This window comes from Solenopsis invicta, chromosome 15, assembly GCF_016802725.1.
Source record: "Solenopsis invicta isolate M01_SB chromosome 15, UNIL_Sinv_3.0, whole genome shotgun sequence".
NCBI lineage: Eukaryota > Metazoa > Arthropoda > Insecta > Hymenoptera > Formicidae > Solenopsis > Solenopsis invicta.
In genome coordinates this window covers 11,146,755-11,171,586 of record NC_052678.1, presented here as the reverse complement: position 1 = coordinate 11,171,586, position 24,832 = coordinate 11,146,755, and the positions used below count along the sequence as shown (strand labels likewise).

The following is a 24,832-nucleotide window of genomic DNA, read 5'->3' as shown; positions in this document are numbered from 1 at the left end:
TATCGTCGAGGCTCAAGGACATCGCTAGATTAGTTGGGATATAGTACCGCGTTTCATTCATAATCCTACAAGTTTGAAGGATCATGGCTTAATCAAACGAGAGAATATTATTTTTCGCTTTACCTCTCTCGCGCGCGCGAGCGATCTTAGCTCAAGCTTTAATTATCGCAATATCTAATGAAGAATTCCCGTTGCAGAAAGAAAAGAATCACACTATTGAAAAAAAGTCGAGATTGATTAAATACAATTTCGCTTCTCATTCACTGAAAAAAGGATCTTGTCGCATTAATTAGAAATTTGATAGAGTCAAGTACATCTGTTCAAAAATGGACGAATCAGAAATCTTGCAGAAATTATCGGATTACAGTAAAATCTATCAAAAGTGCTAATTATAAAATCTCGAGTCCTGTAATAATCTAAAATTTCTGTCTTTAAATCCGAAACTTGTGTTTTTAAAGTTTCATTAAACTTGATCGTTGAGTCATCAAAATATTTAATATCAAACTTCAATAGATTGCAATAAATGAAAATTGAGGAAATTAAAAAATTTAGAAAATTAAAACATAATTAATTATATATCTTGTTTGTTTTCCGGAAATGAGTTTTAATCAGTCTGCGAACTCATTCGCAATATATATAACAAATAAATCTTGCTTACAATATATTATACGAGAAAAATTCTCGGCAATAATCGAAGCGTTGAAACAGAGCAGCAATTCGAATTAGGAGAAACGGTATGGCTTCCTTCAGAATTGGCTGCTTATGATTCGTTACTCGTTACTCGTTATAGAATTGTAACAGAGAACCGTACACGTCGTAAAATCAACAGGTTTGACGTTGATATTTCGGCCGATCAACGAGTGCTTGTTCTTTAGTCATGATAGTTTCTCCTTAATGTTAACTCGTTACCTTAGCGCGGGCATGAATATAGAACGAAGGGGAATGCCACGAAGGTGGTCTCAACCGTACATCCGGATGATATAAATGAAAAATTCAACTTCCTCGGTAGCCGATATTGTAGTCGAAAGAAATTTCTCGACCAAAGAAGTTTGTGCTTTTCATTATTATTATTATTTTTTTTTTTAGATTTTCTTCTCATTTATTTTTAAAAAATATTTCAAAATACTGGCAATTAAAAACTGAATCGCGCGAAATAAAATTAATCGTATAAAATTAATCGATGAATATATTTTATTATATAATATATCTACTCGTATTCGCTGTTCACAACTAGTTGTTGCAAAGCACTTAGAACATTCAATCAATTATTATAAAATTATAGTAACATTTTGCAAAAACTTTTTCTACGATAGGCTTTTACGGCTGTCGTTTGACAGGTTCAAAGATCGCGGTAGAACATCCTAAGTATCGCGATTTCGTTGCCACTGCAATAAATCGTTTTCTCCCGAAACTTTCGTAGTCGCGTTGGATAAGAGTTTAAAATACGACGTGTCGGATTTCAGAAGGACGAACTTTCTCTATTTCTTACTTAGTTCGTCGGACGAGAGAGGAAGGGACGAAAGCGGTGCGCGCGGGGAATCGTACGAAAGAATAATTTCTCCGCTGTCAAGCTCTTCGTGGCTCGGAAGAGAATTATCTTTCGGTCCGTGCACTCGACGGGGAACCTAATTTCAGTCTTCCTGTCATGGGAATGTGCGCACCCCCCCGTATTGTGATCTAAAACACGTACCGCGCGATTCGAGAATAACAGTCTCTTTACGGTGGAAACTCACTCCTTCGGTCTGCCAGTTCGATAACCCGCCTCGTCGTTATCAACGTGACGTCGGACAATCGATATTTATTGTCAATCAGCAATGGTATCGTACCCTTTATCAAAGGTTGCGGAAGTCTAGTTATTAGTAGTTAATTCTAGTAACAAAAAAAAAAGTTTTAGAAACATCGAATTTGAAAGTAATATTTTCTACGCCATATATTTTTCTCTCTGTATCGCGATTGGAAATTATTCATCGATACAGCAGTAAATTAATCGTGCCGTCAATATTTCAGTCGCTGTTGTTCTATTGTATTATATCGAATCTGTTGACAATCGACATTCTTCGATATCGAACGTCGTTCAATGAGGTTGCGGACCCCGACGAGATCGATCGTCTCGAAGAGCCCTTTGGGATTTCAATTGAAGAGATTAAATTAATTCGCGCGCAACGACATAAGGCAATCGAGTTAATGGCCTTGTTTAATGAGTGCCTCCACCTTACTTCCCGTGCACGATCCTCCGACGATGCGCCCAAGTCCTTTCGTGCTTCCCCACTTGCCCGTTTTCGGGCAACGACTCGGACGATTTTATCGCCGTTTCCTCCGTCTCTCCTTCCTGCTTCCTGAGCATGCGAGTTACTCGATGCCGATCGTTCCGCGAATACCGAGGTAAATTTCGTTACGGAAATTAGCGATTCAACGCCGAACGTGCGTCGCCCTTACAAATTAAGGCCTCGCCCCTGCCCTGTTACACGCTCGTGCGTGTAAAAAGCGCAATCTTACCTCGCCGAACTCATAATCTTAAATATGTATCCTCATACTCGATAAACCATCCCCCCGGCGGTATCAGATACGATATGCACACGGGTATAAGGTATATGTTGCGCGTGCACTGATAAACAACTCGGACGACTCTTCTCGACTAATGCTGACACTTGTGCTCATCTGTATCTTGTGTAAATACTTGTAACTCAATTTCGATGTACATATCCTTCAACAATTAGATTATAACAGGCAGATATTTTTTCAACCGCGTGTCTATTATAAAACAATTTGGAAAGAGATCTTTCTGTTTTGCGATTATAAATGATAGTAACGTTTATTCAAATAAAAAAACGTTTGTTATTCATTCGGAAATTTAAACGTGTTATTTGGAATTGCTTTTATCGTTTTCAAGTACGAAAGTATTGAAGAAACTTTAAAGAGCACGTTTGATATTATACTTTTAGATGGAACGCAATTTAAAAATGTAGATTTACGAGATTCTTTCCAAGCTCCCTTCTCTTAGCGTCACTCATTGAATCCTATCAAATTTCCACTGTGATCTAACTTCTCTTAGATAACTAGAAATTCATTCATACGCCATTCTCTGGTCGTAACAATCACTTTACCGATGGCTACTCGTTTTATGAATAATTTATGAAGAATGTGCAACGAGCGTCGAACGCGAAGCTAAAATTAGATACATCACCCGACTTCGTTGCACTTTTGTCGTCAGCCTCGAGACGGCGGTCCCCGCCTTTGAAAGCAAAGAGGATTGCGTCGTCGATCGAGCACGCACTCGTGCAGCGAAACAGTGTCTCCCAACCTGTGCTCCGCGGATTCACTTCCGGCCCCGTGGGCTATTTCTTTGGCGGTCTTTGGAAAGTTGTATAAAAAAGGCACGTAGACGTATATTAGCGTCACGTCAGTGTCGTTGAATCATGATCTCCCTCCCCCCCTCTCCCGCCTTATGCACCCCTCGCTATATAAGGTGCCACGAAACAGGCCGGAAGTGAGTTTCGAAAATGTGTATCCCGTCACGATCTCGCGTCGAGTTTGTTTAAGATGAACAGATTTTTCAATCCCTCGGACAGATTAATACATTTTCAGTCTTTACTGTTTTATTGTTAGTTACGTCTCCCTTTCCAAAAATTAGGAATTATATTTTGTCGAAAATGATCGATCACGTCTCGTAATTCGGTAATTAAGCATAATGACTCCAACAAAGTTTCGCCCCTTTCGCGCCAATCACACGACGCGACGCGGATTATGGGGAAAGAAGCTCACGCTGAAAAGTGTCGAGTCGCGCCGCCGGGAAAGCTGGTAATGAGTCGAGGAAAATCGGGCGGGAAATATCGAGGAATAGCGAACATTAGAGAGAAGTAGAGAAGTCGAGAAAGGACGACAGGGGAATTGGAAGTGGCGCGTGGCGATGCCGAATATACGTATCGGATACCGCCAGATGTTGCGGTGAGGCCAGCTGCTGCGCACCTCCGCTCTGCCCTCCTTTGCTTTTCCTCGCAGCTTTTCGAGAGTACCGAGCAGGTACACGCCTCGCTATATATAGAGTATAGAGCGTTCGCACCGTTGTTCACTGGTGGTATAACGCCACTCGTCGGCACACAGTGCGTCTTTAACTTGCCGTGTGTAATATCGCGAAATTGCCGCGAGTACGTGCGCCCTCGAAATGTCGGCGATTCGTATTACAGGGGAGAAAGTCCGAGTGCTCTGGATACCAAACTAGGTATATCTAGAATCTAGATCATGGCCCTCCTCATCTCCCCCCCCGTGACTTTAGCGTTTTCCAAATTATTAGGGTGGCTTTTATTAATATTTTAATTATAATTTCATTTATATAATTTAACACTGATGCTTCGTGCTCGTTAATTAAAACTTACTCAAGCTACTTCGTTTAGTCTGAATTGTTTTATGTCCGGGACAAATCCATCGCGCTGCTCCGAGTGGATAGAAACAGGTTCGTGACCGTAACGAGAGGCAGCTGAGTTTACGTTTGATCAATTAATTACGGTAGGCATAAGTGTACTTTGCGTGAGAGTACCATCGCAATTCGTACCGTTGAGAACGGTATGAGCGACTTTTTTCAACCTTTTCGGACACTTGAAAGAAATAATATTGATAATAACGAAAATATTGAAAATTAAATATGAGGGATAAAACAAAAAAGCAATATTTCCATCGAATTTCCCACTATAAAGTCAGTTTCACGAAACATATATATGTATATGTATAAAAAAGTTCTACTTTTTTAATATTATTTTTTAGAGAGGTATTAAAATAAAATTGAAATTAGCTACAGTATCAATTTCAAAAAGATGTATAAATATCATTTAAATAAAGTTTTAGGAAAATTACGAAATTAATACGCGAACACTATCGCATTAGCTTATTAATCTAATATCCACAATATTAATGCAGCATATCTTTATCGCTAAGAGCGCGAGCGACAGCGCGTGGCCCTTTTCAAGTATTATTTGCTTCGCGAAAGTGGACGAGCTCTTTGGCGTAATGGCCTGGCTACCGGGTCTCTTCTTTTTCTTCTTTTGCGAGCAAGCGCCGCGTTTATAGGCTTATAATAAGCATCTTTTGGCCTTACGATTGGCTCGAGGGCTTGAGAATTACGGGGATTCTTCTTTTCCTTTATGCAGGCTGCACCTCGAATCCGCGATCGCAATTTTGTAAAATTAATACATGAATCAAAGTAAAATTCAGAATTTATATTGGAAAGTTTAATCTTAATGACCAAAGTTGTTCTTTCAGATTTATAATTAGGAAAAAGAAGCGAGAAAGGGAGAAACAGATTTTTTTCCACTAGGACGAGTCTATGGTCCTAGAAAGTAGCTAAATTCCTGAATAGCCTAATTAACCCGCGACCGTAAAACATTGATTGCATTTTATTCGAAACGTGGTAATTCGAATCTGCATACTCAGCATGGCAGAAGAGTAGGGAGGCGTTGAACAGAACTCTCGCGCATAACTAATACCTCGTAACTAAACATAGAATGCAAATGGGGCGTGAGCGGTCAACGTTGAGAATGTTTTCTATCGCGTTTCTTTGCGTCTACAAAAACAACTATAATGGAAATTGAAGACTTTAATGTTTAATCGGCCTAATAGACTACAAGCGAGCTTTCACAGACGTTGTTCCAATCATTTGCTTTGAAACGATAAAATTTCAGTCTGGCTTGGAAGAATTTCTTGAAAATCTCCAAAGACATGAGCCATCTTCGTTCGTGTCTTTTTCTTATCTCTTTGGTGATTTTATTTCAAATCGGAGAAATTTGATTTCTTTACAAACAGTTTTATTTGAAATGACCTATAATCTTTGCGAATTGTCGAATTATCCGAGAATCTTCACGCGGATCGCCCCGACCTTTTCCAACCTCTCGATAATTTCATCGCAACGTTTCATCTTTACATCCACGTGCCAGCGGTTTTTTCTCCTTGTCATTAAAAGGAGGGGGAAGTATCCCAGATCTTGAAGGAGAATGAGATAGGAAGGAAGTGAAGAGGCGGTGGCGAGAGGAAGAGGAAGAGGAAGAGGGGGAGGGGTTCGAAAGCGAATATCCTTCCTGTCTGTCCTCGCGAGCGGGCAGCTGCTCTCGGATTTGAGCACGTGCTACCACCGTGCGCTAGGATAGAAGGTCCGGTGGTAGGTCTGTAGGTTGGTAGGTGGAAAAATGGTTGTGTGCGTACGCACGTGTGCGCACGACGAGATATCGTCCACGTGAGGTTACCACTCTTCGCGCATGCATGCGTGTCTCCCTCCGTCTCTGTGACTCTCGACCGAGTTGTTGCCGCTTGCTGCTTGCTGTTCCCCTCGTTCTGTACGCACGGTACCCCGTGCGAGGCACATGCCCGAGCAATAAGATTTTATAGCTTCCTTCGCGAGGAGGGTGGAAGGACCGTGATTCCTTCGCTCGTTACTCCACGAAATGTAACTTTCGCGCTAATTTATCTATTCCTCTCTTTCGTCTCATTAACTTTTTTAGTTTTTCTCTACTTGTTCTTCAAATATTGTTGTATTACCTACATATCTTGAATTTTATTTCGCGATAGTCGTTTTGTTATAGTCTCCTTCTGAAGTCGCCCTGTAAAAAGACGCGATTTTAATTAGACGCACCGAAATTCAACGACGCGAGGCATCGCAAAGATCGAGTGAACAATTTAGAATCGAATACTCGTATCTTAAAGTTATACTTCACATTAACTCTCGATAGTGCGGTACGTATTATCGAAACGCGACGCATCTTGAATTTTTTAGTCTGCCGAGTTATTAATTTAGAAAAAATCCGCAGGTGCATCCGCGCGTATCATAGGTGACTCGCGTTTGACGCGTACGCTCACACGCGAGCACATTTGGGTTATATATGTATATATCGGCTAGGATATCGCGAGCGATATTTATTGGCCAGGTCCTGCCTCGTTCTCGTATAATCACGCGACACCTGTTACGACACAACACTTATTTTAATTGGGGGCTACGAGCAGCTGCCCACACGACGCACCAATCACGCCGGTTTATCCGAAATTTTTCGTTGCCCGCGCGCGACATCCCCCGAGTCTTGCTCTTTCTCTTTCTCTCTTTCTCGCTGCACCTGTTTATGATCGCGCCAACACCGAAATACGACGATACGCGAGGATCCTTGACCAGGATTCTTGGGACGGAGCGAAAGTTACGCGCACAGATTTCTCGACTGTGATTTGCGCCGAGAATTATCGGCTCATTAATTGCCGAGTGTTTTCCGATTTTTCGCATCTGGTCGTCGAACGGGTTTGACATTTGTGAAAACTGGGCCAAAAGTTCTGCGAACACATGCCCGAAATTGCCAACTTGCAATTGTTTCGATCAATCAATTGCCCAAGTCAATTTTATGTACTTAACTATTAGGATTTACGATCGTAATTATCCAACATTTATATAAGCCGCCGAGATTTCGTTTCGTTGACAGGTACGATTGTATTACGTATCAATAATAATGCGGTTTGTTAATAAGGCACGTGCCATTATCATTGAAACGCGAGAGCATTCGATTCATTGAATCGTCTGATAAATCGATTTCGCATTAAGCGCTTTATATCGGGATATCAATTTACAATCGCGGCGTGGATTTACATTTACCTACATATGAAACATCTCTCGCTATAAAACACTTTGAACACGAGACGGATTCATATTTAATATCAGTAGCATAACTGACAATAACTGATAATAACTGATTTAACGTACAGATATAACGTACAGACAGTACAGACAATATACAGTCTTTATTATTTATTCTCAAAGTATGTGAATAACGATGTTTATTATAAAATCTAGTAAAATCTATATAAATAATTATCCATGTACGGTATTTGCTTACAATTCTCTTATTTAAAATGTTTTGTCGAACTGACGGTATTTTTAACAATTCGGGATCATCTGTCTCGTCCGTTCGCGTCTATTATCCAAATAAAATCGCCTCTGATTTGCCGGCGTATCAATTATGGTATACACCGGGCGCTCAAGAACCGCTAGTGGTTTCAGAACGACGTGTCGCGCATCTGAAAGCGACTCTTTTAAGCATTTTAGTAAGGTACGGGTATGATTTTCAGCATTGCTACCTGAAATTGAGATTTTTTTTTGATGGAGCCGCAGATGGCTTCATACTTTCATGCAGGAAAAATCTTTTCACGCGCCAGTCCGGTAGGAAAGCCGAGACCTCCCTATCCGGCTTAACCCGAGAGAGAAAGAGAGAGAGAGAGAGAGGCCGCTCAATATGGTCGGCGGTGGGACATTCGGCGGTGCAGATCGCGATATATAGGACGTGCAGCACGTGCCATTGACAAAGGCGCCGTGGCCAGATGCAGCATCCGCGCTGTGGCAAGGTCGATGCCATCTGTTGCTTCTCGACTACGTTTTTCACCCGAGTTCAGCAGGCCGGACACCGACTCGCGATTGCCGTCGAATTAGCGTGGTCGGAAGGCCGTAACAGACCCCCGCACATCTGCGTACGGCAAAAGACAATGATTTCGTATCGTTTCACACGAAGGTTTGACAGCGGATCTCGATCTTTTAAATCTCTCTTCTCTCTCTCTCTCTCTCTCTCTCTCTCTCTCTCTCTCTCTCTCTCTGGCTAATCTTTCTGGCAAGAAAGACGCGTGACGCGCTCGAATTTACGCTCCGTTGCTCTCTCGAAACACACACACACACACACACACACCCAATATGCAATAGATTTCTCTTAATTTTTTCTATTTTTATAACAAACAATAAATTTGTAAGATCGGCGGATATTTCTTCCATCCAAATGACGTTCGCGAGAAAAGAATGTGAAAAAACTAGACAACTGTCCGAGACAGACTGTGGTGGCGGCGGTGACTGCTGTTGCTGCTGCTGCTGCTGCTGCATCCGATGCAACGAATGCCATATGCCGCGCGCGGTTCTCAAGTATATACACATTTCACGCGCCAGACCGATTTTCAGCGATCGGCATATTCGGTGCACGTAGAAAGAGAGAGGGACTTGTCTCCGATTTCCGCGACAGGCGGAAATCGACCTATTCGGCGTCAGGTTGAGTTCACGAGGTCTCATTCGCTCGACGCCGAGAATGAGTTTGCACGCGCGTGGCGCACATTACTATACCGCATGTCCGCACGCTCGCTCCCTTGCGTGCGCGCATGTTACATGTGCATTGCACAGCACATATATATAGCACGATCAAGAACCTCTTAATTCGGTAATTATACTTCTCCACCGTGCGTCCGATACCACGTGGTTGAATTTCTCCCGCCAAAAAATTGAGGATCCACTTGAGGATAATGTGGCGGCCTGAGGATAATGTGGCTCCTGTAACATGAATGAGACTCTTTCCTTCTTCGTGTAATATCAATTTGATAAAAGATAATAATATTCAGTAACTTTTGATAAATCATGTACATCGATGAATTGAAAAAATTTAAGACATTGAATTAAAAAATGGATGTCGTAGAAGCGTCAATTGTTCCGCGCGTAGCGCAGGATTTGTATCGATAGAGAAACATTTCTGCCGTCAGTGCCCCGTCTTCTAGATTCGAAACGATTGCGTTTAATCCAACGCAACAATCGCCTGAAACGAAATGTTGACAATTTTGAAGGAGATAATCTCGGGTATCGCACGAGCTTTACGCGAGCTTATCGTCTGGTCGGTTCAGCCGCCGGTGGGTCAACAAGAGAGGGAGGACTCTCGCGGATAAAGAAAGGGGCCTGTGTGCCGTGCCCATCTCAGTGGCCGATAGCAATTTCGTATCACTGCCCCGTGGCAGCGATGCACGCTGCCACGCCACGCGATGGGGGGACGTGGAAGGAGGGTGAGGGGGTGGCTGGAAGAGGGCGGACGGAGGGAGGGACGAAGAAGGGGCAGATGGCACCGTCTTCTTCGCAGCCAAGTGGCAGCGGGCACGCGCCAACCGAGTCGGAACATCTGCCGCTACTTCCCAGGAGGAGAGCACAAGAGAACCACCGACTTCTCTCCTTCGTAGCCAAGGCAAAAGGCCCATCCTCCGACACCGACGGCCAGTCGAGCGCCGCTCTCCCGGGCCCAGTTTCTTATTTCGTATCTTTCCTTCTCCCCCTCTTCCATAGTTACATCCGTTTCCTTTATCCCCCTGCCGCGCGCCGGCACGACGCGGCGCGCGTGCTCCAAGATTTTCAATTTTGGCAGATGGCACGTGCCGGGCAGAAGGATCAGCTCCCCCTCCTCTCTCCACCTCCTTCGGCGATCCTTTGTAGAGTGTCGACCGATCAAACTACTCACGCGCGACAAACTTGTAAACTGAAGACGCTCTTCACCGATCTTCATCGATGAGGAACGGCACGTTCCACCATCGACATAACGCGAGGAAGAAAATCTTTCCTTTCTCTTACAATTTACGAGTTACGCGTGCCTTTCAATTTTCAAATTAAGAAACTCAATTTTACGACAGTTTTACAATTTCAAAATTTTAACTTTAGATTATACAATGAATACTTGGCTTTTTTTTTTTTTTTTTTTTTTATTTAAACTGTCTTTTTAATTTCAATATTTGTAAAATAATGAAGTAACGATAACTCAGGAAGCCTAGTGAGACAAGGAGATTTAGTATTCACGATCTTCGCTTAAATTATTCAGCTGTTTTCTAAGACCACCCTGCAACCACCGACGCATTCTCAATTCCCCTTTTCTCGTGAACTCGTCAACACGTGGCGGTGGCGATGGTTTTCCTTTCTTGCTTCTCGTACAAGATTTTAGTTTTTCATTTTTACAGATGCCACGTGCCATATTTATTCTTCTTCCGTTTCTTTGTCAAGACATAAAGGAAACCTATTCGTTGTACGAGACGTATACAAAATATAGAATAACATCTTTCTCTTCTACCGAAATCTCATGCCGCATCGTTTAATAAAATACAATTTTATAAATTATATCTGCACGATTATCAGCGTGAAAAAAAAGTGATATTTTTATGTAAAAATCGATCGTACATGCCGATGAGATTTATATGCAGGGACATTTTGTACTCGTCTGCGAATCACAAGTAGTGTCGCGAATCACGCGTGAGCCGTGAATCCTTACGAAAAGGAAACTCTACCGAAGACGAGGAGGGTCTTCCGGTTTCTATAATATAGGCACACACGAAAATGAGCATGCCAGATGTATGGAGAAAGCGCGAAGGGCTGCGGATTTCCGATCAGCAGAAAGCTATCTTTAACAAAAAAATCTTCCATTTCCGATCGCACTTTCTCTCCCGATTGTTGATTTGACATGTCCATTTTATTGCATACGTCGAGTCTTCGTTCAATACACGAGACGTTTGCACCGTCCCTATTAAAATTCATTTTACGGCAACGTGACTATTCGATCTTAGAGCAATTTTAACTTTTTTTAAGTTACAATTGGAGCAAAGTACGTTTTTCCGTGTTTGCGGAATATCGAGGATATGGAAAATTACCAAAGCGAAACCGGTTTTAATCCCAGAGTTTTTTGAGCTTGACGTGCAGCACATACAAGGAGGAGAAGTTAGCGAACTCGCGCGCGAGCCGACTTCGGATGTTCGCCACGCGCGCAGGTGTCAATGACGGGCGACGAACTTCTGCTCCGAAATATCTCCGACCGGTAGGGTATCGCGAGAATCGCTAATCTGAAAACGGTGAAAGCTGCATAAAGGCAACAACGAATCTCTCTCTCTCTCTCTCTTTCCCCCCTTCCCCCTTTTTTTCTCATTCTCTTCATCTTTCTTTCTCCTGGCATCTGGCACAGCGGCAGTCCAAACATGCTTTTGTCGTGAGTACCTATCCTTCCGTAAGTAAATGCCCCATACCTGCACACCGATGACGAACCCGGGGCCGGCTGCATCGTATAATATTCGCTCTGTGCATTCAGGTTATGCACCGTGAGAGTATCGTGGATACCCGCCGGTGGATACCGACCGGGGACACTTGCCAGCTTTGCAGACCTTGTAAACATAAGGTGGATGATGGGAGATGAAATTTAAGCAAATTGTAAGACAAACGCCTATCTCTGCCTCCCAACGCAATTATATTTTGTGCTCTTTATTAAGATGCGCAAATATTTTTTCCCCTTCACTGCACGTTATTCTTCGAGCGAACGATTCGCGAGACGCGAAATCGCCTTTCGATCGCTCTAGTTTCACTGCCTCCCCGTTAGTTTAAAGTGATAATTAGAGCAATTAATTTGCGCGGACGTAAGACGGCATGCAGGCAGTTTGGCGCGAAATTATTTCAAGCTCGATCGAGCGGTCCCATCAGTTTCGGAAAATGGTCTTGATTCGTAAGAACTTTCCGAATTAACGAGGTAACTAACGGTGCCGGCAGGTGTCACATCTGAAAAATTCCATGGCTACTTGCTTATTCTTGCTCTCTCGCCAATGTCTCTGCTAAATTTCGACGCAATCTTCGCTAATTAAATTCGCGAAATGAGAATAAATCAGAGTCTCTCGTTAATCAGCCTCTCGCTATTTTTTCTTTTTTCTACGATGTTTCGATCTCTTTTATGTACAAATATAAGTTCTGTTATTATACAATACGCGTTGAGCCGTGTATTTAATTAATAAGAAACGCGTTTAAAGTTATATAATTAAAGAGAGAAGGAATTAAGCACAACAACGAAAATTGAATTCGTTGATATTGTATACATTTAAATTTTAAATTTGCATCATTATTTTACGAAATCTGTACAATCTGTCCCTGTCGTAACGCTTTATCATTTTTTTTTCCGTTTCCTCGAGGAAACCTTCGTTGAAGGCAGGGGCAGCTGTTCATCTTCGACTTGCTGGATTATAGTCGGATCTCTGTTCCTGAAAGGGAGGAGAAGCACGTACGGGCAAAGTGGCGATAAAAACGTAATCGATTTTGCTGTCCGCAGAAGTACAATTTTGAAAGAGAGAGAGAGAGAGAGAGAAAAGGAAGGCTGAAATGTTTAGGGCACGACGCGATTAATTAATCTGAAAATCCTGCTGCGGGAGCTAGAAGCTTAGCTCGATCGATTTCTCAAACATAGAATGAGTAAAAAAGGTTTGAAAAGGGCGGAGCGCTGACTGCCCTGCGAAGATAATCCGATTATCGTGGAATTGACTAAACGTTCAAAGGATGACAGACACGCAAATCGTATTAGGACGCTCTTACTTTTCAGTAAGAAGATTGCGATTCATATCATTTACCACTGTCTCGTTTGATAAATTGCAAAAAAAAGATAGCTTTATTCGTAACCTAACCATTTCCCCGTCACGACATTAAAATATATTTATTAAAATGTTGATTATGACTAATGACAAATTTAATTATTGCCTTTCTAAAAATCGATATCAATGCGATTCTGATATCAATCTGATTCTGTATTCAACGTGTAACCGATGAGAGCGTGTCACAACTAACTTGCAACTGTAAAGAGATATAAAATATGAACTCCAACTCTCGTAAAACATCACGATTATATTTACATAATATGCTTCTTTTAATTTATGATTACAACTTCCTTTTACATTTATCTTGTTCCATTTGTAAAAGTTTCACATAATAATATAATTCCAATTCATCTTCGCGAAATGCAGAATTAACGAGAGATGCTCTAGCGCGCATAATTAAAGATATCCGTAGATGGAAAAAGTAACGAGGCGATGCGATCGCTGTCGCGAATCGAGATCGGCGGGAGGATGGAAGGCGATCCTAAATGGAATCACGCGCACGGTTCTCTTTAGCATCTTGGGGCGCGCGCGCGCGCGCGCGCACGCGCGCGTCCGTCACCTGCACGAGGGGAACGATGGTTCGGCGGGACCGTATCTCACCTGGAATTGCTAAATTGTTGAACGATTAGACGCGGGAGCTGCTTTCGTTCGACTTTCTGGAGCCGCGGTGGAGCGCGTTTTCAACACACCAACTTTCCCGCGTAATGAGCCCGTGTCGGACACAATGTTGCAGCAGCCTGTGTGCACACAGGTTGCACCTGTTGGACGATCGGTTAATAACTGCGGTTCGATGCACGCCAGCCGATCGTTTCCGCATAATTGCAGACGCGCGTTTCGACGCGAATACACATATAGGGTGTCCGGCGCGAGATTCGAAACGACAGATTCGTAGCTCAGTTTACCTCGGGCGATAGTGTCACGCGAAGCGATCGGAATTCAATTGAGCTGCACAAGAAATTAACATGCGAATATAACCCTGCTATTTTTCCCTATCACTCGAGCCACTTTTCAGCCGCAAAATGATGAACCCCTATCGCGAGGTTCATCTTCTCTTTATCTTCGATCGATCATCGACGTAAAGTTTCCCTTCGAGGGAGAGTCGACTTCAAATTGAGAAATCTGCCATTAAAACTCAACGTGGCGAACCCATGGGTCACCCTGTATAGACGCGTGCCGTTTCGTCGAATACCGAATCGCTTATCAATGACATCACGTCCCGATCGTAAAAAAAAATTTAACCTCGAATTATGCATCGTATTAAGACGCGGTAATGGCCCGTAATTTCATTTCGTCCGATTGCTAAAATATGCCCAAGATCTTTGTAAATTGAGAAATAGGGCGTGCAATATGATACGCGATATGACGTGCAATACCTTACGATGCCCGAGGCAGCGTGTAATTAACTTTCGGAAATTTACTATTGTAGTAGTAAATATGAGGTGTCGAACCTTTTTACCTTTAACAAGAGCTGCCGCTTCTCACGTACGTAAGATGCAACGTGCAAAATGTGCATATAACACATGCGAATTTCAGGTAGCCGAAAAATGACAAAGCATTCTTGATATGTTCCTGACATGGCAAATGATTCCTTCGATTATTATTGACTACTTCTTCTACAATATCTGGATTTCACCTTTTTGCCCCGGTCCCATCTTTCACTCGTCGAAACGATCGTTGCGACATTACGCGCATTGTGAATACGTCACGGATAAGATTTGAAAAAGAATGTTTTGGGGAGGGTGTTCGATCCAGCTTCGGAAAGATCACTGTGCCTTTGGATCGTTTCGCAGGTACAAAAAGAAATGTAAGGACGAGCACGTATACGAATATAACGAATATTGGTAGGAAAATTTCGTCTCTGATAGTCGGGTGTTCGGTTACATTTATCTTTTCTCCTTTTTACACTTCTCCTTTGACTTATTTGTGAATTCCTCTACGTTTGATGTATTTATTATATAATTTTAGTCTCGCACGACGTATTTACTATATCTATATCTCATAGATTAACCTTTTATTTTTCAAAGCGATTTATTTATAATACATATTCGGGAAGAGTCAAGAAATTTATTAGAGGGCTAATTTTAACTTGAGTAAATATTCTTTATATTTTCCTTGCACCGTGTACATTTTGGCTTTTAAGATGGCCGTTATCCATTAATCGTTGCACTGATGAAGAAGATCGGGAAAAGACACGAGAGGGAGGAACCTGGGCCCTGATTCAAAAGATTCTCCATGCTTTTTAGGATGTCTTGCAGCTGTTCCTTACCCTCCATACGCATTCACGTCTCTTATGCGCTTCTCGTCTTGCCTTTCTCGAACGTCTCTTTATTTACATACGAGATAATCCGCACGCAGATTCATATTTTTTTAAGTCCGGACAATCATATGCAGTTACATACTTATAACATATTTAAAGCATTGCAATCGCGCAAATCGCATTAATTGTTATCAGCACAATAATTAACAGTTGCTAGGATTTTGTAATTATTTCTTTAATTTTAATAATTTTATAATTGTTTAATATAAATTTAGACATAAATATAGAGATGACAGAAATAACAAGTAAATATATAAAGTAATACAATACATATTTAAAAAGGTAATAAATTTAGTTAAATTAAATTAAAGTAAATTGGAAAAATAAGCGTGTAAAGTATTAAAAGCATGCAACGATATATAGAATATTTCGGCAAGTTTGCAACCCTCGCAATTTTTCACTTGCGCAGACAGGTGTTGGGGACCGGAAGAAAGGATTCGGCCAAGAGTCCGAAATAGAACACAGATTTCAAGGGGAATCGCGAATGCGGGGAAGAGATCGAAAAGGAAGAGCAGGAGGAGAAGGAGGAGGAGGAGGATAGATTGTCGGCAGCGATCGCAACAGGACGAGGGTTCGCCAGCCGGTTGGTCGGCCGAGACTCGTTCAATCGTTGCTACTGCTCAATCGGTCCCCGCTGCACGACTGACTCCTGCTACCAAGGATTTCACCCCGCAGGACCTTCTGGGCCGACAGAAGGTCTCCACCTTCCTCCTCCTTCTTGCTCATCGGAGGCGGGCGAGAAACACGAATGCGAGGGCTGGGAAAGGGTAGGGCGAAGAAGCTTCACAAATCTCGCGTCATGTCAAGAACAGGAGGATCTCGCGCACCCCTTTCTTTTATTAAGCCCGGGGAAAGAGCTATTCCCGACCGCGCCAGACGGCGCGCAGCAAGAGGGTGCCAGAGAATCCTAGCAATCCTTTCCGTCCGGGAAGAGGAGCGCCATCGCTGCACATTTTTACGACCTTCCTACTCGCATCACTCTTTTTTTTTTTTACTTAATCTACATCCGTCCGCTAGATTTTACTTGTACTTATTTATATCTACATGCGTGAGATGTATTACAGCTCTGTAGAATCTGTTCAGAATTAAGCCTTACATCTTATGGAAATATGAAATTATCATACAATTTCACTTTACGCTTTCCAATTTTTAACATTGTACAGTAAGTTTTTAGGTTCATTCTTATTATTTTTCTGGCTATTCTGTCAATATTAAATTTTTTTCAAATTATATTATTGTCAAGAGAGAGAGAGAGAAGGAAATTGGTTTGCTAGAGTCGAGTTCTCATTGCAGTCGACCAAAATCGATCGATTTGATTTCTCAAATTGTTGCGCCGACGTCATGAATTTCCAACATCAATCCACTACATGCGAAAAGGTACTTTGGAGCATCTGTTGCATCGTCCATCAAGCACTACCACCATCATCATCACTGACACCACCACCAGAAGGCACCGTCACTACCACCGGCCCTAACAACCACCAGGTGCTACTCACCTTCCGTGTCTCTCTCCCCATCTTCGAAGAAAAAAAGGAAAGAGAAAACCTTCCTCCCTCCCTCCCTCTAGGGATCGAGGTTCTCTTTCTTTTTGTCTCTATCTCCCTCTTTTTCTCTTTCCTGCTTTGGCTTTATTCCCTGAGATTTCCACCATCTGCACCTTCACGCCATCTCCCTCGCTTCCTCCTCGTCCTTTTCGCTGCTCCTGCACGATCCTCGTCTCCGTTACGCGCATGCAGAAGGCGTGTTCCTTCGTCCCCACTCTCGACCCGAGTCCTTTTCGTCCTTCTCATCCCTCTTGTCCTCTTCGTCACCGTCATCGTCGTCATCTTCGTCGTGGCCACCCTCTGCTCGACATGCGGTTAGTGCTTCCTCCTCGTATCACGCCGTCACCACATGCGTGGATTTTGCTGCTTGCGTACGCATAATTTAAAGCTTTCACACTTGGATAGTTACGAGGAAAAAAAAGATTTTAATTCTTTAGAAAGAGAGATGGTAATCGGATATTTAACATGTATTGTTCGTAATAGACGTTGATAGATCAATCGATATCAATTTGTTCACTGAAATATGGTTTTAAAAATAACATTCACTGATTTATATATTTAAAAAAAAAACATCATGTTGATTTCAACTACAAAGATTTTAAATCACAATCTGTACAGGCACATTGACATTATGTCATTAAGATGACACCTTCTCACTTCTACGTATACAGCTGTTATTACTTATAATATGATCATCTACTTGATCTCTCTAACCATATTATTTCCTCTCAATTACCCGTTCCTTTGCGTTACAGAGTCACGAATGTCATTTTTGACACGACACTTTTTGACAGTTTACATACAAAAAAAAAGTCGGCATTTGGCGATATAGCTGTGACAACCTAATGCGTTTAAAGTATATACCGGTTGAATCTTTTATTCGAGGTATTGGAATTAGAGAGGGCTGTTTGCAACATGCGGACAAAATGCGTTAATGGGACTGTTGAAGGAAAGGGATAGAGAGAGAAGAGAAGGAGGAGGCATCAATTCGCGTTCTTGTAGCACCATGGGAGCCGGTACGCCATGGCCCCATTGTAATTATGGTCAAATGAAGTGAAATATGCATATATGCCTCCCTGCGCGAAACACCGGTATTTCATAATTATTCGCGATCATGCAAATGAAAGGAAATTGCGAAAAGTGTTCCTTGGAACGATATTATCCATTTCGTTCTTCAAACTGATATTTAACTGAGATTAATCAAATTAAACTTGATTATTTATAATTCTCACGATACTTTTGTAAAATTAGAATAATTCGCAAGATCGTTAAATATTACTCCCGACGAGGTGATTTAGATCCTTCGAGGGACTTGGGACTCGTGTTATCGGCTTGCGTGCTTATAATCTTTTTTCCTCTTTACTCTCTCCTTCAAAAATTCATCGCGCTCTGTAACAAACAATCATTGTGCGCGTACGTAGCTTCCCTTTGTTACATTTACCAGTAAGTTAAAAAGTTTCTACTTTCACAGCTGCTCCGTTTGTATCATTGGAAAGTTGTTTATACTCTCGCTCGCGCGCGTACCCCCTCTCCGTGAGTGTATTATCACTGGAGATGGATGAGCCTGGCGAAACCGGGGGAGAGAACAGTTCTGCAGGACCGGCAGAAAACTCGGGCTTTCGTAACAGTAGTGTATCTCCAGTTTGCGCAGGTGATGCAATCGCGACGTTCAGATATTTTTGTGGCGTACACATGGCGCCGGAGTTGGGAGGGGAGATATCACGGAGAAACATGTAAATTATGCGACGCGATGTAATTTTAGAAACCCCGCGACGCCGACGACGCTTTTATCATCTCCCCAACCTAATGGTAATCCACGCGAGCCAACTCGAGAGTGAATAACAGCGGGAAAGAATACACACTTTTAAAATAAACACGATATTGTTGCTTACAATATTAGAAATATTGTTCCATTGATGCGATTAGACAAAAGCTGTGATATTTAAAAAAATAGATGGAGATTCTTTCGACACAGAGCGGGAGAACGGAGTCTTTCATTTTTTTTTTTTTCCAACACGAAATAGTGAAGTGGGAATTAAGCGAGAAATAGTGGCTCGTGAAATGCCCGTAGTGCGGGCGCCTATCGAGAAATCGATTCCTACCAGTAAACAAGAGTTATGCCCGGGCTTTCTAACAAGCGTAATGTTTCGGTCGAACCGAAACTTTCGTTTCTCGGCAGCAATTAGTGGCCCCGAACGTTACACGCAATTGATGAGAATCCCATTGTCCCGTTCTTTTTTTTTCTTTTTTCGTTTCTCTCGATGTTCCGCACGAAAGGAAATGCCAGATGCCACAAGATTTTTGTTTTCGGACTGAGATCGAAAGTACACGGATTGCTCAATTTTCTCACTTTTGGCAAAATTTGTGCAAGTCTCAAATTACGACAGAACTACATATTAACTAAATTGGTTTATCACTTTATACGTTTATCGAGTGTAATTTATGTAGATATTCCCGCGGATCGAAAACAACTTGATAATTTTAGACGAAAAGTTGATCTTTTCAAATAACCGTATTTAAGAGATTTAAGAACGTTACAGTATTAAGGAATAAAAAGAATATCGTTTTCTAACGCCATATGTGGAGCATTATGCGTTATCACGCTAGAATTGACGTGTTTTTTTTTTATCGTTGGCTCATAATTGGAAAAATCGCCAATGACGACTGAGACGAGGGAGAGGCGCTTCCTGCCGATGCAGCTTGCTCGCGGGTCCAGGCTGCATCGGCAGCAAGCGGCAGCATCCCACGGTTTTCGAGGTTCAGCGGGGTTAAAAGGAATTACATTATCGTGAAGCGTTTGGGCGTGGGAGCAGAAAACTCTGTGCGAAAGGAACCTACGTCGACCGCTATACCAGCGACTACCTTCTTGCGTGATCTTGTACGCGCGTATCCCTTGGAACTGTATTTCAACCGGTATACACATATAGGCGAAGCGCTTGAAGAAAAGGAATCTAAATTTTTGCACTTTTCTCTTTCTCTTCACAGTTTTTTTTTTTTTTTTTGAAATTCACGAGTTCTCGATATTACAACTTATCATATTTGAAATTCTGCGTGCTAATCGATACATATGTGAAATTATATTTTTAAGAATTTTTCCACGTGTCTTTTATCAATCATGCGTGACGTAAAAATCTAGATTTTTCTTTACGTTCCTTTTTAGTTTTTGTTCTCTTTGTGAAAACCGCAGAGTGTTTCGTCGAGATTTTTAGCGCCCTCGCGTTCATGCTCCGCCAAATCTATATATCCATCCGATGCCAGATTGCACTCTTTCACGGACACCGGTCTCCAGAGGGAACAGATGAGCCGATCTGCTCACAGGTAGCTTGTACGCAACGCAGCAGGTGATCCTGCGCGCGAAATCGCGTGTGTAACGCCTGTATCGCCGGAGCGCTTAATATTAATATTAACATTTTTCACTTGAATTTTTCGCGATCAAATAAGGAAGTAATAACATTGGAAGGAAGTGATAAAGCGATCGCTCTCTTGGAAAGTCTCGCTAATGGCGGTGAAGTGACTTGATGCTGCCCTGAATGGTACTATAGCGTATCAATAACAGCAGCGAGATCTCTTACGCAATAATGACGATAATGTCGAATGTACACAAAATAATTAGATGAGAAATGATATATTACATGTTACGCCGCGCGGTGGAAAATATTAAAGTTAATAAATTCATTTTAATAAATTTATTAATTAGAGATAAATAAAGATAAATAAATATTTAATAAAAGAATTAATAAAAGAATATCTGCGAGAATGTTTGGGAAATGTGAAAAAATCACTGTCATTGCGAGTGCTATGAAATCGTCACGGCATTCATCTGGATTTTAATTCCATTATTAAAAATTGTTCCGTCGAGGGAAGAAATATTTTCTCTTGCCGATGAGCGAGACGTAGAAGTGGAGGTGACCCAATTATAAAAACGGGCCCGATTTAGGCGTGCGTACGCTTATTCGCGATTCACATTTTCGGCTGTTGCGTAGTAGCTGCACTCAAACGCACGTATGCACGCTCACACAGCACGCGGCGCTCACGAGCAGTCAGGTAGTAAGATGGGTAGGTGGTAGGTAGGTGCATACGCGCAGCGTGGGAAGGTCCGGCAGCTGAGCGAGCTGAAGGGGCCCCGAAAAGCGAGCGGCTGCAGCTTCTTCTTCTTCTTGCCCCGTAGCCGCCGCTGGCTGCTGGCTGCTGGCTGCCGGCTTATGCCGGTCGGATCGGTTTGTCCTGTCCGTGGGAGCCTGTTGCCTAGATAGACACCCGGTGGCTGCTTCTCTCTACGACGCAACTTTGCAGAGCGATTTCTTAGCGAGAAAAATTGTAGACAAAGGCCGGCCTGTCAAAACAAACACCTCAATTATCGAATCCCGACCATCAAATGCCTCGTTCCTTCCGATCCGTTTACGAAATTACATTTGAGACTATTAAAAAGTGACAGCTGAATTATCCAATCAATATCGAGTTTAATTATATGTTTTCATAACTTGATATTTTTTTTAGTCTATCCAAATGAAATATTCGATGGACGATGCATATTCTTGAGATCGAAATTTGGAATTATTGAAATTCGAATCGTTATTCCGATATGAAGAGTAGGATGTTGGCGCGAAAAGACGTGAGAAGGCACTCGGTGGTTTTCGATTGCAGATGCGAGGCATTTCGGCGAACGATCACGGCGACATCCTGTCCCGCGAGATGAAAAGCCGTGCGCATTCGGCAAAGGTCTCATTATTAATTGTTCAAGTTCCTGTTCAAACAGAGAGATTAAATCCGAGGGGAACTAATCCGGCACGTAAAAGTCTCTCATTGTGCGTCCCGGCCCGTCCCGTCCCGTGTTATCCGTGTATCGTGTACACGCATACGCATCCTACTTCCTTCTGCACGTGTCCGTGTCCACACACGGACACGTTCGTACATCGTGACAGCGAAGCGATCTCACATTCGAATGCGGGACAGGAAGCTTCTGCCTCCCTCGTATATACATCGGGGACTGTTCCGTTCCCTCCCTTCTATCCTCTTTTCCTTTGGCCACACTCCTGCGCTCTCGTTCGCTCTCGTTCGCTCTCGTTCGCTCTCGAGGGCCCGAAAAGAGACGCGCAATAAAAATAATAAAAAGTGCTTCCTTCCGTTCCGTCTGTATATCTCGCATCTGGCCTTGAGCTCGCTCTCTCAATCTCTCGTCTTATATCCAATCCTTCTCGTGACCCCCAAACTCGATATTGTCTTTTTTCCTTTTTATTATGTCATATTTATCATATTTCTAGTAACATCCATCTAATTTTCTCCTTCCTTCGGATTTTTAGAGAAATCTTTAATCTATCCTTCGATAGTATCCAATTCAAACTTTAACGAAATTATTTTCTATTATTTTTGTAAACTTGTATCAAGAAATCATACATGCGAGACTTAAAATTAATTACGAAAAATTACGCGTAATTACCATCTACTTAATATTTTTAGTCTGTTTTTCAGTTGCCATTTCTCGTATTCTCTCTCGAAAAATTCGTTCTCGCCGAATTCTCTCTCTCTCTCTCTCTCTCTCTCTCTCTCTCTCTCTCTCTCTCTCGTTTCTGACACTCGAGTCAAATATCTGGCGGTTTCTATCTTGTAAACAGCCCCGTACCTTCTGGTGCGCGTAACAACCGGCTGTCGGAGAATCTCTTTTATTATTCTGTGAGCTATCCTTGACGCTCCTTTCTTGTCAGACAGTAGCCTTATGGTACAATCTGCGAAATGGAGTCTTTAGGAGGGTACCTGCGCAGATTCACGATTGGGGATGGTCCATAAAAGTTGCAGGAAACGAGCGATATTAAACTCTGATAAGGATTTCGATTTATTTTAGCATCGATCGTTCAAAGAAATCTTTGTAACAGATTGATAGCGTAAAATTTACTTGATAATTCAACACGTTCACGATCAGATACAAAAAACATGTAAAAAAATGTAGAAAAGATATTTGTTTATGTTTACCATTTTCAAATTTCGATAATCGTTGTCATCTAAAGTTTTTTTATATATCGTACGATTTGGATAAAAAAAAACATGTTTGCGGCGTCGAGAGGAAATCGAACGAGGGTGGAAAAATTTTGGAAACGCGCAGTCGCTCGTATGGAGATTTAAAGGGAAAGAGAGGGGAAGGACAAAGGGAAGGATATTCAAGTGACGGAGATACATACGGAGGGACGAGAGAGAGAGAGAGAGAGAGAGAGGCATCGAGAGGTAGTGGGCGGAAATGGCCCGTACAGGGAGGCTGGAACCACCTTGGCTTCCGCTATATTGAGCGCTAAGGCTAAGGATATACACAACCACCTTGTCCCACTCGCACTCTCTCACGTGGTACACGTGTTGCCATTCGTCGTCGTTCTATGAAGGGAGGCTTCGTAGCTCGTTCCCTTCTTTCCGAAGAGAGAGGGTGATCCTCCAGAAAAAGATCTCTCGATGTCTTCGCTTCTTCTCCCCTCCCCTCCCTCCCCTCCCCTCTTCTTTCCCCCCGCACCCTTTCAAACTCCCTTAAACTTCCTACTACTTCGTTCGGTTCTCCTTGACGCTTGGGAGAACTTCCGGAATTTTGCACGCCTATATTGAAAGGCGAAGAAACCAAGTTCCGTTTATACTTCGCGGTCGAGACGGGAGCGCGAAATAAAGGCTGGCGACTTGGCTTCCTTCCGCGCTTCACTTCTCTTCGGCCCGGTGCTCTTTGTCGATCGGCGCTTCTGTATTAACCGGAACCTCTCGCCGCCGAAAACAAAACCGCCATGAAGAGAGGGGAATCGTGGACCGAAGTTTTCTCTTGTTCGCGCCGTGCTTTGTCGTGAATTCACGAGACACAGGGGAAGGGGATGATTTCCTGTTTACCTCTCGCCACCGGTCGTGTCTCCTCGTCCTCGTCTTCGGCTCGCCATCGCGTCACCGCGTCGCCGCTGACGTTGTCGTCGTTTCGCTAAACGGCACATAGATAAAACGTCATCAGGCTAAACACTCGTTGAATTAATTAAGAAGCAACGTATCTTGACGAATGATCGGAGGGTGGAGAAAAGCGCGCACGCGATTGATCGCGTTACGGTTCGTTACAGTGTGTCAGATGGTCAGTTTCACTAAATGGACTTGAATGCACGCTAATGAAGGAACACGCCGGATCACTTCCACGCCTCGTTTGTCTCTTCATTTTCCTGTTGTACCTATCTCCAAGTCCGAAATAATTGATTTGGCAACTGGATGATGCTTTTTCCACTCGCCATCTGGGCTATTAAATTAATTTTCCTATATAAATGTTTTCGATTATTTCGAATAGTGTCCAACATTTTTTCGAAGAAGAATTATAGATTTAATTATATTATGCCAAGTAAAAGGAACAGAGAGAGAGAGAGAGCGAGAGAGATACAGTTTAGAAATCGATAAAATTGCAATAATTGCTAGGCAGGACTCGTCGAACGCAGCGTGAAAGACCGAAATCCAGACGAATTCTTGTCCTTGCGTCGAAAGAAGTTCTTTTTGTCCCGAAATAACATGGCATTCTTTGGCGTATGTGTAAAATACATGGAATGCTACCGAAGCAGCTACCGAAGGAGCGCAGGGAAGGACGTAAGACAGGCCGTTTACCTCGAAGGAGCCTTACTTTGGGAAAGTCGGCGTCGCGTCGTCGGTAGCGCTCGTACGTAATGCCAGCTTTGACGCTTGTACTTTTGCACGTGCGATTCGCACGTCGTTTCCACGCACGCACCGTGTCTCATTTCAACCTGTGAATTTTCTGCGATGCCGTAAATATGCATGAAACAATGGC

At 42.7% G+C, this 24,832-nt stretch overlaps 1 protein-coding gene across 2 annotated transcripts in view; it reads left to right on the top strand.

The window, feature by feature from the left end:
• The window catches only part of LOC105197572 (chromatin-remodeling ATPase INO80), a 53,865-nt gene that overhangs the window by 22,011 nt on the left and 7,022 nt on the right, over positions 1 to 24,832 (top strand). The window lies entirely within an intron of this gene.